The 18,417-nt window shown below is 38.9% G+C and overlaps 1 long non-coding RNA gene across 9 annotated transcripts; it reads left to right on the forward strand.

The window, feature by feature from the left end:
• The first annotated feature begins 6,787 nt into the window (after positions 1-6,787).
• On the forward strand, positions 6,788-12,544 carry LOC130742887 (uncharacterized). Of its 9 annotated transcripts, none has more exons than XR_009021294.1 (10): positions 6,971-7,239; positions 7,346-7,464; positions 7,579-7,684; positions 7,975-8,145; positions 8,229-8,336; positions 8,961-9,035; positions 9,995-10,178; positions 10,715-10,795; positions 11,658-11,708; positions 12,308-12,544. It is a non-coding gene; the product is annotated as an uncharacterized LOC130742887 (long non-coding RNA). The 9 variants fall into 9 exon arrangements; XR_009021297.1 differs by having other exon boundaries at positions 11,658-11,701; XR_009021292.1 differs by adding an exon at positions 6,788-6,964 and having other exon boundaries at positions 7,065-7,239; positions 10,715-12,544.
• The last annotated feature ends 5,873 nt before the right edge of the window (positions 12,545-18,417 follow it).

The following is an 18,417-nucleotide window of genomic DNA, read 5'->3' on the forward strand; positions in this document are numbered from 1 at the left end:
TTGCGTGGATGGAGAAGTGTGAGGCTAGCTTCCAAGAAATGAAGAAGCGGTTGACCACCGCACCTGTACTAGCTTTGCCAAAGGAGGGAGAACCATACGACGTGTACTGTGATGCGTCGCATAATGGTTTGGGTTGTGTGATGATGCAAGAGAAGAGGGTGATTGCTTATGCTTCGCGACAGTTGAAAGTCCATGAGAAGAATTACCCTACGCATGATTTGGAGTTGGCTGCTATAGTGTATGCTCTCAAGATCTGGAGACATTACTTGTATGGCAGTACGTTCACGATCTATAGTGATCACAAGAGTTTGAAGTACTTGTTTGATCAGAAGGATCTGAACATGAGGCAGAGACGGTGGACGGAGTTTCTGCACGACTATGAGTTCTCATTACAGGATCATCCGGGGAAGACCAATGTTGTAGCTGATGCTCTGAGTCGAAAGGCTATACATGTATCCTCGTTGATGGTCAAGGAGTTAGAATTGTTGGAGGCTTTCCGTGATCTGAGTTTGAATGTTGAACTCGCACCGGGGAAGCTGAGCTTTGGAATGGTGACGGTGTCTAGTGGACTCTTGGATGAGATAAAGTCGAAACAAGAGATCGATGAAGGGTTGATTGAATGGCGCAAGCTTGTGGCACAAGGAAAAGCGTCTGAGTTCGCTATTGGGAACGACAATATTCTGCGTTGTAAGGGACGAGTTTGTGTACCCAATGATGCAGTAATGAGGAAGCTGATCTTGGATGAAGGTCACAAAAGCAGATTGAGTATTCATCCGGGGATGAATAAGATGTATCAGGACTTGAAACTTCATTTCTGGTGGCCTGGGATGAAGAAACATGTAGCTGAGTATGTGTCGACATGTTTGACGTGTTAGAAGGCGAAGGTGGAACATCAGAAACCAGCAGGAAAGCTGCAGTCATTGGATGTCCCGGAGTGGAAATGGGATAGCATTTCCATGGACTTCGTGACGGCGTTGCCGCTTACACGAAGGAAGTTCGATGCAATTTGGGTTGTGGTTGATCGATTGACGAAGACTGCTCACTTCGTGCCAATCAATCTGAACTACAAGGTAGAGAGGTTGGCGGACATATACATTGCTGAGATTGTACGCTTGCACGGTGTGCCATCTAGCATTGTGTCGGACAGAGACCCGAGGTTTACCTCGCGTTTCTGGGAAGCTTTGCAGCGGGCTTTGGGAACCAGGTTGAAATTGAGTTCCGCTTAACATCCACAGACGGATGGGCAAACCGAGAGGACCATCCAATCCTTGGAGGATTTGCTAAGATCTTGTGTGCTGGATCACAAAGGCAGCTGGGATGAGATGTTGCCATTGATCGAGTTCACTTACAACAACAGCTTTCATGCAAGCATAGGGATGGCCCCTTATGAAGCGTTGTATGGTCGGAGGTGTCGTACACCCTTGTGCTGGCATCAAGATGGGGAGAACTTGATTGTTGGACCTGAATTAGTTCAGAAAACCACAGAAGAGGTGAAGCGAATCCAAGAGAAGATGAGGGTTTCGCAGAGTCGTCAGAAAAGTTATGCTGACAATCGCAGGAAGGAGTTGGAGTTTCAAGCTGGAGATCATGTCTTCTTGCGGGTTACCCCGATGACAGGTGTCGGAAGGGCGATCAAGTCAAAGAAGCTTACTCCAAAGTTTATCGGACCGTACCAGATTACGGAGTGTGTTGGACCCGTGGCGTATAGGATTGCCTTACCGCCGTTCCTATCCAACATACATGATGTGCTGCATGTGTCGCAACTTCGGAGGTATATGGCTGATAATTCTCATGTGATTGAACCTGATGATATTCAGCTGAAGGATGATCTAACGATGGAAATGCCGCCCATCAAGATCGTCGACAAAAGCACCAAACGCTTGAGGAACAAGGAAGTATCCTTAGTGAAGGTTGTATGGAATCAAGCTACGGGCGATGCGACTTGGGAATTAGAGGATAAAATGCGGAAATCACATCCCGAGTTGTTTGTAGACCCTTAAGTTTCGAGGTCGAAACTATTTTAAGGGGGGGAGTATTGTAAGACCCGGGGATTTATTTATGTTTTGTATTATTGAAGAATAATATAAAGTACGATGTTTTATTTTCAGTAAGGAGAAAATACTGATTAATTGTTACTATAACGCTTGTATAGTAATTTATTACGTAAAGCGCGAGTAGTCGATATGCATGCATGCACATGCATAATTTTGGGTAGTGCATAAAATATGCAAAAAGGGAATTTTCGAGACTCATATCTATTATATTGGAGGAGGAGTTTTATTTATTTATTAAATAAATATAAAGTGTTATGGGAATTTATTTAAATCAGATTTTTATTTTGAATTAATTTATTTTGAGAAGATAGGATTTGAAAATTGGAGATATACCTTTTTTTATGTTGGCCGAAAATTTGGTTTAAAAGGGCAAAAATATTGGAGATATTTTATAATGAAATAAATGCTTTGGGTCATCTTTATTTTAAAAAAATAAATAAATTCAGATTTTATTTAAACTAATATGGAAGGTTTTTAATTTTTGAAAATTGGTTAAGGAGAGAGAGAGTGGCCGAAAACTCTAGTTGCTAGGGTTTAGGGCTTTATTTTGAAATTTAAACCAATTTTCCTTGATTTGAGGGTTTAATTGAAGAGAAAATCAGAAAAATATCCTAACTACCTAGATGAGGGGGGCGGCCAAGGCATCTTGGAGGGGATCTTGGGATATTTTGATTTTTCTTGGTGATTAAGTAATTAATTTGAATTAAAGTTTATTAAAATTATATTTTAACCCTGGGCTTGGGCTGAAAATAAGGGTTTTATTGTATTTTCACCTCCACACCCTCCACTATAAATAGGAGTCTCTAGTGAAGGGAAAATCACAACTCAGAGCTCTCCAAATTTTTGTGAGTCTCTCTATCTCTCCCTCTCCAGAGTTCTTCTTGACCTCTATAGGAAATAATTCCTATAGTAACTAAGCTCTGCTTCCTTCGGGAAGTAGTGAACTCAAGTATTTTTTCTTCTTGTTTACAAGAAGAAGATGAAATATTGTTTGGTTTTAGGGGATGGGGTTCGAATATTTGAAGGGGGGAAATGATGCTCCTTTTTCCTTCAAATTCTAACCCTAGTTTGTTGGTCCGTGCAGGTTCGCGCACGGAAAGGTTAGATCGAACGTACTCGATCTCGCGTGGAAAGCGTAGCCAAGGTGAGGGCACTTCCGTCTAGAGAAGTCTTACTGCTTTCCTGCATGTGAAGTTGTATGCGAGTGTGGTTGATAACATGCTTAGTATTAGTATTCAATATTATGCTAAGTGATGATATGATGTATGATTTATTACTAAGTTAATATGATAAATTCTTAGTATGCTATAGAACTAGTTAGTTGATGTATGCTAGTTCAAGTATGCCTTATTTGCTAAGTGAAATTATGCATGATGTTATTTAATTTCAATAACATGAGATAGAATGCCTGTCTATTTACTTGAAGTAGTAACATGAGACTAGGATATTATGATGTTTACTCGCATGCAAGTAAATTATGATTAGTGGAACATAGGTCTGGTTAGGACTATGAACCATGAGAACAGTGGTTCCGTTAGAGACAAAACGGATAACTTGCACGCGAGGGTGAATGCGGTTTGAACCGTGATGTTATGACTTGTGGGTGTCTGACCCATGGTGTGCTGTGGTCGTTCCAAGGAACGCCATGATGTTGTGAGCTTTGCTCATGGTGTTGTTCGTCTGCTGGACGAATGGTGTTGGATCCAAGGTGAAAGGTGGTTGTGTGAAAAGTGAGGACGCATAGACTAACTGAAACTTAGGCTATGTGATTAACCTTTTAGTTATGTTCTGTTGATTAATGATGATATTATATTGTCTATAACATGCTAGAGACTAGAGATATTTGAGAGTCAGAAGTTGACCCTCTCTATTTGCTATTTGTTGTTTGGGCGCTTAACGCCAACAGATGGTGATCCGGAAGGAGCTAGTGGATCAGGACTGGGAGATTTATCTCCATAGTTTTGATGAGGACACGGCCTGGGGTGTCGACTACCGCCAGGAGAAGAACGTGTACGTCGGCGGCGCGACCATCTTCAAAAGAGACCAAGCTGGGCAGATTGTTGAGACTCAGCCTATCAGAGGGAAGATTCGGTTTCCTCACGCACCCTTCCGTTTTGGACTCCCCTGAGGGATGGATTTTCTCAGCGGTTCGGAGTCGGACCCTAGTGAGGGGCCAGGCTACGAGTCAGGCGAGGGGAGCGAGCCTTCAGTGACTTCCGAGTACCGGAATCCGACAGAGGGACTCTTGGTGCCGAAGGAGGAGCCGGTGAGCCCCATTGCACCACCCGAGCAAGAGCTGAATCAGGGACTCATGGATCCCGTACCATTAGGGTTTGGGTGGAGCTTGGAGGCATTGAGGCAGTGGAACCTGGACATGAAAGTTGAGCTTCCGAAGCCAGGAGAGGAGACGTCGGAGCCTTCCAACATGTGGGCCAGAGAAGATGCAGACTGCAACGAGTGGCCTTGTTTGGGTTGAGAGCGCTGTTTTATTTTTGGAGCTTTTATTTTACTTTGAAGTACTTGTAGTTGATTTTCAAATGTAAACAATTTTGTCAGATTACTAGGGTGGTTTTGTTTACACACATGGGTGTGGCCACCGTACATTATTTCAGTTATTGGATTTATATCAATCGTTCGTTTTCCTTACTCGCACGTTTGTTTATTTGATTTATATTTAACGCTGAGAACTTTCGTAATAATTGGATCTTTGTCATTTAATGAAGATTAATAAATGGACGGCGAAAATTCTTTGTGAAAATCATGATTTTTGGTTTTTCGTGACGTCCGAGAAATCGGGGCGTTACATGAAAGGCTTAGCTCTTTTCTTCTAAAGAATGAGTTTGTAAGGGGTAAAGGTGACAACATTCTTTTCTGCAGAACCTATAAGGATGATATTCTTATAGTTCAGATTTATGTTGATGACATTATTTTTGGTTCTGCTAATCCCTCCTTGTGCAAGGAATTTTCTAAGATGATGCAGGCTGAGTTCGAAATGAGCATGATGGGAGAACTCAAATACTTCCTGGGAATTCAAATTGATCAACGACCAGGAGTCACTTATATTCATCACAAGAAGTACACCTTGGAACTTCAGAAGAAATTCAACATGAGTGACTGCAACATCTCTAAGACTCCAATGCATCCAACTTGCATTCTTGAGAAAGAGGAAGTTTCCTCTAAGGTTTGTCAGAAGCTCTATCGTGGAATGATAGGCTCTCTTCTTTATTTAACAGCCTCCAGACCTGATATATTGTTTAGTGTGCATCTTTGTGCTAGATTCCAATCAGATCCTAGAGAGACTCACTTAACTGCTGTTAAGAGGATCCTCAAATATCTGAAAGGAACCACTAACCTTGGCTTGATGTATAGAAAAACATCAGAGTATACACTTTCAGGTTTTTGTGATGCTGATTTTGCTGGAGACAGAGTGGAAAGGAAAAACACCTCCGGAAGCTGCCACTTCCTTGGAGCAAATCTTGTTACTTGGTCAAGCAAGAGACAGAACACAATTGCTCTATCAACTGCAAAAGCAGAATATGTCTCAGCTGCCACTTGCTGTACACAAACCATATGGATGAAGAATCATCTGGAGGACTATGGTTTGTCTCTGAAGAAGGTTCCTATTTACTGTGATAACTCACTCAGCAAAAATCTCATTCTACATTCAAGAGCAAAGCACATAGAGGTAAAGTATCATTATATTCGAGATCATGTTCAGAAGGGCACTCTATCATTAGAGTATGTTGATACTGACCATCAGTGGGCAGATATTTTCACTAAGCCCTTAGCAGAAGATAGGTTTTTATTTATTCTTGAAAATCTGAACATGGACTTTTGTCCAGAGTAAGGTTCTCTTCAGAACTTCTGACCTTGGTGCTTCTGAAGTCATCAGATGTTACCCTTTTTAGAAGGTACTCGATCAGAAGCACTTAACCCAATGGTTAAACTTCTGTGGTAGGCAACAATACACGTGTCACTTCATTTGTGACATAGTTCCTTGAGTCTCGTGGTGTATCTGCTATAATGATGATGCATACTCTCCTCCACTATGCTATTTTCAGACTAATTATTTTGCAACCGTTGATCTTGTTTTTATTTTTTTTGCCTCTTAAAATCTCAACGGTTACCATTAAATCCACTACGCATGTTTCACACACGATCTTCCATACACTTACACAGACGGTTTTCAAAAACGCTTGTGTGCATTGATTTTCATTCACTCTTCTCCCTCCAATATTCCCCTCTCTCTGAACCCTAAACCTCGCTTCACTGAGAATCATGGGGAAATCAAGGAAATCAAGAGCAAGTGCTACTACTTCTTCCAAACCAACCGCCGAAGATCAAGAAAAGCAAAGATTTGAAGAAGCACAGCAGATTCTGAACACGGAAAATGTGGTCACCTGCGTCAAGAAAGCTGAAGAACTGGTTGTGTGCAACGATTCAAGAGTGGACTTCGACAAACTGGTTGATCATGGGTTTGATATCAGGGATCAAGTTAACTTGCAAGGTTGGTCTGGCTACTTTGATAGGCTCTGTGGTCCTATCTACTACAAACTGGTTGTTAGGAGTGAACATTATTTTTTAAGTATTATCTTCTATGACTAAGTCTATTGTCCCTGAGGAAAATGATGATCCCCGTTATTTGTCTACAAGTTAGTAGATCCTACATTAAAATTAGTAGACTATATAATAAAGCATGCAGATGCCAACACCCCTAAGAAGTCACAAGGTTGAATTTTGTGCAATTTCCATAGCTTTCTTTATATTACCAAATCTACTACTTACTAAAGGTAGAGGGTTTGGAGTACTGTTCATAAGAATACCCGCAAGAGCGGGTTACGGGTCGGTTCTGGTGCGGTTTTTCCGAGACCTATGCAGGAGACCCGAAAACGGTAGCTGCAGCCTGCAGGGTACGGAATATCTTCACTACAGCTTGCAAATCTTCTGCAAGCTTGCCCTCTTCCCCATTTGCCCCCTTTCTCATCTTCTTTCTCTCTCAAATGCCTGAAGGTGACGGTTCTTGGAAGCCTCGGGCCTGTGCAGGTTCTCATGAGGCCGGAATCCACCGTTGGCGAGCTGGTGGCGGCGGTGGCGCGACAGTACGTGAAGGAAGTTCGCTGTTCTATCCTGCCAACCAACGATGCCTCTGATTTCAACCTTCATTACTCGCAGTTTAGCCTAGAAAGTGAGTTTCCCGTTTCCCTTCACAATCTCTTGATCTTCATATGAAATCATGAATATAAATTCTGATGATCGTGAAATTGATCTGGTTGTTTTGTTTATCTATGAAGGTTTGCATAGGGAGGAGAAACTGGTAGAACTTGGCTCTAGGAACTTTTTCATGTGCCCAAGGTTATTTTCAGCCGTTTTTCTTCAATGTTATGTGGCTGATTCTCTGTCTCTTTCACAGGTTACAATTAGTTCTCACAATGTTTTCATTCTAATTAAGATTGTGCACACAACATGTTCGTTAGTTTGCTTCACTGAAATACATTTTATCAACTGTGTTTTTTTTTCCTTTCAGGGATTATATCGTGTTTTCATTCACCATTCTTCACTCAAAATGAGCAGCTCAAGGGAAAACTCGCCAGATTGGTTATGTTATTTTCTGAAACATATGGAAACATAAGGTATGCTGCCTTTAACTATGTTAGCTGGCTGTTTGATATCCTCAATCTATTGTTTCACAGTTGGGATTTTGTTCATGCTACTATAATTACTCATCAAGAGTGATAATGTCATATTTGGGTTTTGCTGGAAAGGCTGTGTGCATTGGCCATAAATTGATTTTTATAATCTACAGATGCATGCTTTACACATCATAAACTCTTAATGAGTAATTGTTTTGTATTTATTATTACTTTGACAGTGGCTTAATCTCAAATAAATCTAATGATATTCTTACTCTTTCAAAAAAAAGGGATGACTAGAGTGTGCTGGTTTGGAAAGCTTACTGCTTCCTATCATGTGCTTCTCTTTGCTGGTGAGTGGTGATGGTGTCAAAGTAGATGAGGAGATGTCAAAGTTGCTTCCTTCTCAGAAAAAGAAGATGAGACAAAAACAAAGAAAGGCATAAGCAAGAGCTAAGAAAGTATTGTACTCATTTCTACAGCTTCGTTTGAACTTGGTGCAGGAAGGGCATTCATTCATCCTATTGTTTTATTTTGTTTTCAGGGGGCAGAGGAAAAGAATGAAGAGTTAAGTGTTAGTGAGGTATTCAAGTCTAGGAAACGACATGTAAAACCTGTGAATCCTGATCCACATGGGGAGAAGTTATTGCAGGTTAAGTTTTAGTGCCTTCAACTTCAGTAACCATTGCGATTCTCTTTAGCCTGTGTTTTATATTTTATAATTTAATGGATAAAATAGAAGTTTTCTCCTTGATTCTTACTAACGGTTACCATTATGGTCATTTTCACCAACCACCATGCATATTGACATTTTAGATCTTGATAGAAAACTCTAAATATTTAAGATAATCAAAGGGTGTTATATTTTAGTTAGAGATAGAGAATATGGTTCTTCAAAAGTGATAGGATTTAGAAATGCACAAAAGGTTCTGTTTGCCAGAAGGAATGCTTCACAGAACAAGGGGATTCTTTAACATTTGAAACAGAGGTAAGTAAGGCAATTGGTGATGAGACAGATGCAAAAGTTTCTAGCTTAGGAGAGAGATATGAAGGTTCGAGAAAGAAGAGGATATTAAGATTTTGTAGCATTGTGAAATTTCTGCATTTCTATAACACAGGCTTCCATAAGAACTTTGTGTATTTTATATGCATATGATCCATGTTATATACAAAACATGAACTCCCCCATTTATGGTTGTATTCATGTGGAATTCTGTGTTTCTGTTATTCTGATTTGGATTCTACTTATTTCTTTATGGACTGTATGTGCTTACAGATTGGCCAAGAGAAAGGGATGCAGCATCACAACCACCTTTGTCTGAGTTTTTTCTCCTCTTTCTGATCTGAACAGGTAGGAACAGATTGTTACTTTAACTGGATCAGCTTATGTATGTTCCATAAGATTATTCAGGTGCACCTATCCAAATACACTAGACACTTTTACAAACTGAGAATTAAAATTGGCCCTTCACTTTTTTTTCAAGCTTTTTTTCATGTCATGATGGTTCGGGGTTCGGGATGAGCAAATGGAGGGAAATTACTTGAGGTTCTCCATGAGATTCTTCTAAATACATCTTGGATTGCTATTATTTATTTCTTAACTTTTGACTTTAAGCCATCATCGAATTTATGACATATACACATTTGAGGGTGTGCTTTAGTTAGGTGAGTACTGAATACTGATGCATGTTCTTTTTCTTTTTTGAGAGTAAAAATTATGCAGTCATACATCTAATAATACAAGTGATGAATTAAATTTTTATAAATTAAAAACTCAATTTCCAAAAACTAATCTGAGAAAAATATGCAGATTGTTGCTTTAAGAGCCACAAGGTCTGTAACCTCTTCTTCAAACTTCCCCTTTAAACTTGGCTTCATATACCTGAGGTTGCATGTAGATAGCTGAAATCAATCTGCGTGCAAACCATCTCATGTGCATAGCATGTTGAGCTGCACTTGCTGCTTTAACCGTATCAAACTGCAAATACACAAAACCTGCACTTCTTTTGTCGACATAAATATGCTTAACCCGCCCAAATTTAGAACACTCTTCTTCTACATCCTCTTTAATGTCTAGATCAAAATCAAGTTCTGTCTCTGATGCATGTTCTTTTAGAATAGGGTTTCTTTTTTCTCAGGCCTGCAAGATATGCATAATTTATTTGTTAACCTTTTTCTCTCTTTGGCTTTTAATTTCAGTTTTAATGGTAAGAACATGCTGCATCTTTTATCAGATTTGGTTGACATAGACATATTATAATGTGGACATCTGATACTAATTAGATTCAATTTTTTTAACACTTGCTGCAGATAAAAATTGATTTGGAAATATTTCAAGAATGGTTATCTTGTGAAAAGCCCAAATGGTACTATGTGGAATGCCCAAGTGTTTAGATGGGGAGGAAAGATTTTTTTGGTTGCTCTCTACTGTCACAAAGCTTTTAAAGGAGTTCATAAAAAGACTGTCGCATGAGACAAATGGTCTATATTTCAGGTGGGTTTTGATAAACACAAGAATGGTATTTTCTATTTTGAGCCAAGCTTTAGTGTTTTTTAAATCATGTGTGGTATTGACTTTCTGATCTTTGGTTTTCAAGTTCTTGATTGCCTTTCGAAATGGGATGTATTTAATTTAATCTATTTGCAACATAATAAGAATGAGAATAAATTTCTTTGTGGCTTACACTTGTGATTCACGACATAAGATTTGAGAAGGAAAGGGTGCAATGTGACTACACTAGCTCATGGTCCATTCTTTTTTTCTTTTCCATTTGGTAATGGATTCAATGGACTGAATGGAGGTTGTTACTGACATTGTTAAATTAACACGGTGGGACAATCCATATGTACCACACACTTATAAAGGACTCTTAAAGTGAAAATATGCTAATTTGAATTCAGTCGATTTTCTATTTAAGGTTTTATCATCACTTTATTTCATGTGGTGTTGGGATACTACTTCTGATGTCTCTGTCAATCATAATATTTTGATGATGCAACCAACTAATTCATAGATGCTTGTGTTTATAGGTTGATGGTGATCGTGAGCTACTTTTTCTCTATGAACGGAGAAAGAAGAACTCATGGAAGGAAATTGGGTTACCATCGGAGGTCTGACAAATATTTATTTTTTATTATTATCAAATTACATGCTTTTCCACAAATTTAGTTCACTTAAAAAACTTTGCCTAATCTTACTAATTAAAAATGCTCATTTTATTAGTCTATTTTTTTCTTCTAACTCATGCAATCTATTTTTGACGTTTAAAGATGGACTAATATTTTTAACTAATTAATACATGCATAACTACTGCATTGTTTGGATTAGCTTCTAGCTTATAGAAAGTATTCAATTGATATTTGGTTCCTAAGAAAAAATTCTTCATTGAATGGGAACTTCTCAATTGTTATTTGGTTCCTAACGAAGAAAATGCCTTTATAAGTGTATATGGTGAAGTTATATGATGGATCTTCTAGAAAAGACGAGGTGCAAATTGATTTTAACTTATGAGAGAAGCTCTTATTTAAAGACAAAATCATTACAAGATTATTTCAACTTCTCCTTTTATGTATGTGCCTATTGAGAAGTTTAACTGAATTGTCTGTAATTTTTTTGTATTTGAAGTGTTGTCTCTCAGTTGTTAGCCTGTCTTAAATATATGCCGGTTGCCTTTAGAATTTTACATTATTTTTGGTTTCTAAAGAGTATTGCATTGTGCTTTGGGCCATAGCGTCACTTTCTCTAGACAGGGTTTGACATTGTATTGATTCTTATATTGCAACTTAGTTCGTCGTCAGCTTGGGTTGAAGTACCTCATATTGTTTCCATAGTAAAAAACAACGGATATTTTAACTCTAATACATGGCCTTATCTCTTCACTTTGATTATGATTTAGTAGGTTTGCCTTATGGATGGTTTGAGTTCTGGGTTTTATTTTCTAGCATTGTTAATTTTAAAATTTGAATCTTGCAGTGCCTAAAAGGGTTACATGTTCTGGATGATAGAAGCTGAAAATGGTGATTGGTAATTTTTGCTACATATTATATTGGCCTGAAGTGGGTTGTTGAAACACTCTAATGATGGATAAACTTTGTTGTTGCCGAAGTTTTATCCTGCAATAGTTGCTTTCGACCTAAAATTGCTTTTCACACAATTAAATTTTGGAAAATCATTCTTTTAGTTATACTTTTTGTTCTAGACTTCTTGGTCAAGAAGTTAGACCACTGAGAGAAATTTCAGAGACTACTGAAACTTCATAGTTGAGAAGGATGAATGTATCTTAAGATGAACAAAACTGCAGTGCATTTTATTCTTATGTTTTATGGTATACTTCTTAAAAGTGAAAAGTGAAAAATAAACAAAAGAGTGCCTATAGTGCATATAGGTCTCAACTATAGTTAATTATAAGAATATGCTGATTATGTGTCACACATGGATGTACTTGCGCATCAAAAACACATTCATTGATATGCTTTTGATGAGTCTTCCTTTTTCTCCTTTCCTCCTTATTGAACCAAGGCTAATTTGTTGAATTGGCAAACATATTGAAGATTGTCGCATTCCTTCTCTGCATTTTGGACCGATAAAAAAATGTTCTTTCTTATTTTATTATTTTCTTGCAGAGCCAAGCTGATATCAACCGAGTGATTTGAACATTGTGAGCAGATGTGGTGACTCCTTATATAATTATTGTATTTCTTTTGGTTATTGTATTTCTATTTCAAATCATAGAAGGCTTGATTCTATGAACTTGGGGTTGCAACCAAGCTATGTCTCTCCCTATAGAGAATAGATGTTTTACGACTATGATAACTTCAATTTAATTTATTAAATGAAATCAAAGTGAAATCAATGATTTAGTCTTTGTGCATTGTATGGGTTAACCACTAGAGCTGGTTTTGCGCCTACTTTAGACCCCTTTATCCGAATGTAAATATTAATTAAATCTAATTTTAAATTATATTGTTATAAATATTAATTAATTATTTTTTAGTTGGAGCATTGATTTAATTTTAAATTATAAATTTAAAAAATAAATAATATAAATATATGTGATACAATGGGATTCCAGTAATAATAAAATGAGGAATCATGGTTGGATTAAATTAACTGTAATTTTTTCAACGATATTAACGATTTAGAGCCCGTGCATCGCACGGGTATAATCACTAGTTATTCAAAATTCCCAAAATGAAGTTTACGTATAAGAATTAACAAATCTTTATATTTGGATGGAAATATAGTGAAGGAAGACCCAATGCAAAACAAAAGAATTAGTTTAACAAGTGAAGACAGTGCAAAAAGTAGAAAGAGGGTGCTATGTTATAGCAGTAGAGTTGAAGAGAAACTGACTTCACCTGCACTTTCGAGCTCATACTAAGAGCAGACAGACCAAAGTGAGTTTTGATAGCGGACTCCATGTTGGTGAGGTTATTCTTGATCATCTTGGAGAATGGGGGTGGCTGGTCACCGTTAATGAGAGACATAATTGGGGTCTTAAAAGAGGATTCTGAAGGTATGAAAAACGATAGAAATGGGGGTTTGAATAGAATTTTCAAATAAAAACTTTTCCTTCTTGAGATTTAGACAAATCTCTCGAACAAATAACACAAGGTGCAAAGATAAGAGATGAAGAGAAGCACACAAGTATTTTATCCTGGTTCACTTGATAAATCCCTCAAACTAATCCAGTCCACCCGTTAAGGTGATTTGTTCCTTCTTAGAATGAAGGCAATCCACTATTCAATGTTTGTTACAACTGCACTAGCAACCTGCTCAGTGACTAACAATACAATGAAATAGCAAACACTAAGATTCACTCTCTTAGTCTTCTCAAGGATCTGACCAGCCTTGGTCCCTTAAGGAAAACAAACTAACTGTTTGAAGGTTTTGGGTTTACAATGAATGCTTCTAAGAAAGCTAGGGTAAACACAATAAGAATGATTGAAGAAAGATTGCTAAGAGAATATTGAATGGTTGCTTGAGCTTGCACAAAGTTTCTTAGCGGCATCTTCCATCTTCAGCCTCTATTTATACTCCAAGGATTAGGGTTGTATCTGTTGCATGGAATGCTACCATTGGAGGGCAAATCTTTAACTTCCAGATTCTGCTATGGCTGAATGTCTTAGGTAAGGTCGTTAGAATGGTACAATTGCTTCAGATCACGTGATTCTTCATTTTGGAACTTGTGAAGCTTGTTGATCAGAGTCAGAGGGAAGCTTTGGATCCTCTGACCTTCGTATCTTCTGCTTCTGGACATCAGAGTTGGAAGTACTTGGTCTTCAGAGTCAGCTTACTCTTGGACTTCAGAATCTTCACTTCTCAGCTTCTGGACCTTCAGAACTTCTGGACCTTCAGAGCTTCTGGACCTTCAGAACTTATGGTCTTCAGAACTTTAAGTGATCTGAATCCACATCAGAGCTTGTCATCTTCAGAACTTCTGAAGCATATACTACAGTTCCATCAGAACATAGTGAGTGCGAAAGCGTTGCATTGGTTACTCTTTGGGCTTAATGCTTCTGATATGTGTGTATTGACCAGAGTCAGAGTCTGTCATTTAAACACTCAGAAAACAATGTTAGAGTACCACAATTGTTTATACACAAATAGTAACCTTGTAATCATCAAAACATAGAGTTGTACCACTTGACCAAATCTTGGTCTTACAATCTCCCCCTTTTTGATGATGACAAAACCAAGTATTTTGATGAACAATTCTTAAACAATAAACTTAATACACTCAGAGTTAAGGGTATAAGAGGTAAACTTATCCTGAGGTGTATGGTTTATTTTGCTCATTCTGAATCCAAGTCACAGCTTGATTCTGAGCTTAGCTCCCCCTGAATCTAAGACTTAGTGAAAACATTAGAAGCATCTAGATTCTGAGCTAAAATAATAGTGATCAGAGTGATGTGTCAGTCATATTCATATATATATATGAGATTATCAGAGCGCATGAATAATCAGAGTCAAAGCAAGAAAGGAGATATCAGAGTTAACCGATTGAGCATACGATCACTTCAGAAGAAGTGAAAATGTATTCCTTGCTAGTGCCCCACTGACATATCTATGGTTATAAAGGTGGATCACTTAAAATTATCCAAAAGAAAAAAAAAAACCACACTAACACAGCTTACACATCAAAAACTGGGTTGTACTCCCCCTTTTTGTCATCAGCAAAAAGTACGAGGTGTGAAAAACTTAGCTTGAAGTACAAGGTACTCCCCCTTAGAGAAAGACTAAGTTAAAGAAAATGGAGAAAAAGATAAATAGATAATAAGGTTAATTAAGAAAATAGTTAATTAATGCAGATGAAGAAAATTAAATGAAGTGAGTAGCACCGGCCAAGAGAGAGAGAGAGAGGAGAACATTTACCACCGGCCAAGAACTTAAAGACTTGCATCAGTTTCCCATAAAAACACCTCGAGAAACTGCTTCAGCAATAACTTCTTGAAACTAAACATAGCTTATAAATAGCAGTTAAACCATAACAGTCTTTCACAATTCATCTGCTTCTGAAATCAAACATAACAAGTGCTTCCGTTGAGAATTACATCAATGAGCTTAGGAGGAAGGCATTTGAAGAAGATCTGTTCCTCAATGTCAGGCACCCGGAGGATCCAAGCGTTTATCAACTTACAAATCAGTTGCTTGGAATGGGTCTGAGTCCAGAAATGAACGCTGCTCTCAGAGGGTTCCTTGGGTTTGTAGAGGAACTTCAAGGCCTTTTCCAGAGGGAGCTGAAAAACTATGTCGAGATAAGAGCGGTGAAGGCTTCACTGGAGGCCATGACGGAGAGTCCTGAGAAGCAGGAGGTGCGCCAAAGCTTGATTCAATTGGAGTACAAGAAGCACCGTCTGGAGCTTGAGAAGGCGAGGATGCGTAGACAGTGTAGAATGTTGAGGAAAAATCCTCCTTTTTGAATGAATGTAATGCATGAATGATTTCAATAATAGAAGTGTTTTAGCAAATATTTCTGTGTTTGTTAATGCATATGTGAAAACAAAAGATTAATTAAGCACATAAGAAGAAACAAGAAGTTAAACGATTGAAATCAAAGTTAAACTTAAAAACTAGTAAATAACATAATAAAAAAAGAGTGAAGGGGAAAGAGAAGAGAGTTCCTAAAACTAAGGTTTAGGTAGCCTTCTGAGGATTTTAGCACACATATTTGAAAGATCTTAAATGAGTGTAGAGTGAGAGCCAAGTTGCCTTTCAATGGAGTCAAGTCTGGCCTGAGTTGGATCAGGTTGAACTGGTGCTAATGGAGCAGCTTCCTTAGAGGACGGAATGTCAGAGCCAAGTGCAGTCTGAGGAGCTTGAGTAGATGTTGATGCAATGTCAGTAACAGGAACAACAGCAAGCATTTCAGCTTGTAGGGCAGCAGCTTGTTTAAGAGCATCAAAACGAGCAGACTCACGTTGAGCTGCTTCAAACCGTGCAGCTTCAACTCTAGCAGCTTCTTCCTGCTCTTTCTTCCTTCTGGCTTCTTCCATAGCAGTCCAGAGCTTTTCTCTTTGACGCATTTCATGCAGAGCTTCTCTCCTTCTATTTCTGGCTTCCAACCTTTGTCTGGTAGCTTCAATTCTTTTCTCTCTGTCCTCAGTGTAATACACCAACATCTCATCAATTTTATCATGGATCCAAGTACATAGACGTCCCCAATCATCAGCAACTATGTAGAGTTTTTCACTATAGTCAGTGCTACCGTACATATTGTGTATCTTAGTTGATGCTTGATCATAGAACACATCAAGGCATTCAAGCAATGTCTCTGGTTCAGGACAGGTGTAGGGAATGATTGGAAGATTGTCTTCTGGTGGTGGAGGAGGATGAAGATTGGAGCTAGTAGCTTCAGAGATAGCTTGAGTGTCAGTTGCTACTTGAGGAGAGGCAACTTCCAGAGCCATGAGATCATAGGTGTTTGAGTCTGGAGTTGGATTAGAGGTGCCAGCTTCAGTGTTGTGAAACTCAAAGTCTTCAGAGTTGAATGAAGAGAAGTGTGAGACAAACACTTTAAAAGACTTTCTTTCCTTTGGAGGAGGAGGAGGAGGAGGATCCGAGTTCAGAGGGACCGCACTTATTGGAAAGTTAGGAACGACCAAGGGTTCTGGTTTTGGTCCTGAATAGTGGTTTGGACTTGGAGCTCTAATGATGTTCTCAAGAAGATCTGAGAGCATTTCACTCGCAGTCTGAAAGAATTGGCGGTCGGCAGAGTTGTTGGATGGTGAGGAACTGACTGTATTGGTAGGAAAATATATGGATGGAGCGGGAGAAGAAGGCTTTTTTTCAGTGTGATCAGAGTATGGTTGATCAGAGACTTGTTTCTCAGAGGTTTGCTGTACAGAAGCTTGTTGTGGTTCAGAGGCTTGTTGAGTGTATGGAAGTAGAATGGGTGAGGTAGGTTCAGAGGGCTGTGGACTTTGAATTCTTTGCCACAGAGGGTCATCATGAATGGAGGATTGGATTAATGAGGTCTTTGGAGGTGATGAAACGGTAGGGGTAGTTTGTTGGATGACAGAGGTTTGTTGGGTAGGAGGAGAAGGTAAAGCTTGGGTAGGAATGGGGTTGGACAAAGCAGCAATGGCATCAAATTCATCATCAGTAAGGACTATGAACTTACTTGAATGCCTGACAGAGGATCTTGTGACTCTGGCAGTTGTTGTCGGTTGAGCAGTTTCCTGCTGAACAACCCTTGTAGCAATTCTGACCCTTTTCTTCTTCTTCTGAGGTGGTGGCTCATCATCATCATCACCCTCAGAGTCATCCTTTGCAACTGTGGTATCCTCCTTCTTCCTTTTTGTCTTCTTCTTCTTAGGAGACTTAACGTCAGGAGCTTCTGGAAGAACTCTGAAGAACTCATCTACATCAATTTCCATACCCATCCTCTTCAGGATCCTCAAGATAATACTTGATTGCCTCTGGATCATCAGCCTTAGACCAGAGAGGGTAGTCATTGAGAGGAACTCTTCTTTGCTGAACCTCATCTGATGTGACTACTGAATCAGCCTCAACTTTCTCTTTTATCAGGCCCATCCTCTTCATAGTTGTAGGGGTGAATGGATCTCCAGCAATGGTTGATAAATCTTCAGTGCAGCCTGCTGCGGTTAGATCCCTTATCAACTTGCTTTCAATGAAAATTTCAGAGAGTAACCTTCCATATGGAATGTATTTGATTGTGTGCTTGGTCATAACAGCGGTTGTTCTTGACTTTCTGATGCATTCCTTGAGATAAGTGAACAGGAAATAAGGAAGACAGATCTTGTCGTGATTCTTGATGAAGTAAAGCATCACCTTCTGATTGAAGTTAATGTAGTCTGGAGAGCTTCCAGTGGGTCTGGGATTGAAGCAATTCAGCATAATCTTGTGCCAAATCCTCAGATCAGGATGAAGATCATTTGTCTTATAATCAACTTTGCCAGGTTTCCAGGTGGAGTACAGCACCGAGTTGATCGTGTCTTTGGTTGCCCTAGTCTTGGGTTCGTTGGTCTGGAATCTGTAACCCTGAATGGTATTTGGACCCAGAAGCAGAGCAATAGATCTCTCAGTGATGATGATCTTCTTGCCCAGCACATAGGAAACCACTTGAACATCATCGCAATCTGCATGTTTCCAGAATTCCTTCACCAATTTGGGGTAGACAGGACCAGTAAGTCTGTCAAAGTACCCTTCCCGTCCTTGAGCTTTCACTTCAGGACGAAGATCTAACCCATTGTCTGCTACATTGTTGAAA

Source organism: Lotus japonicus, chromosome 3 (genome assembly GCF_012489685.1).
Source record: "Lotus japonicus ecotype B-129 chromosome 3, LjGifu_v1.2".
Classification (NCBI taxonomy): domain Eukaryota; kingdom Viridiplantae; phylum Streptophyta; class Magnoliopsida; order Fabales; family Fabaceae; genus Lotus; species Lotus japonicus.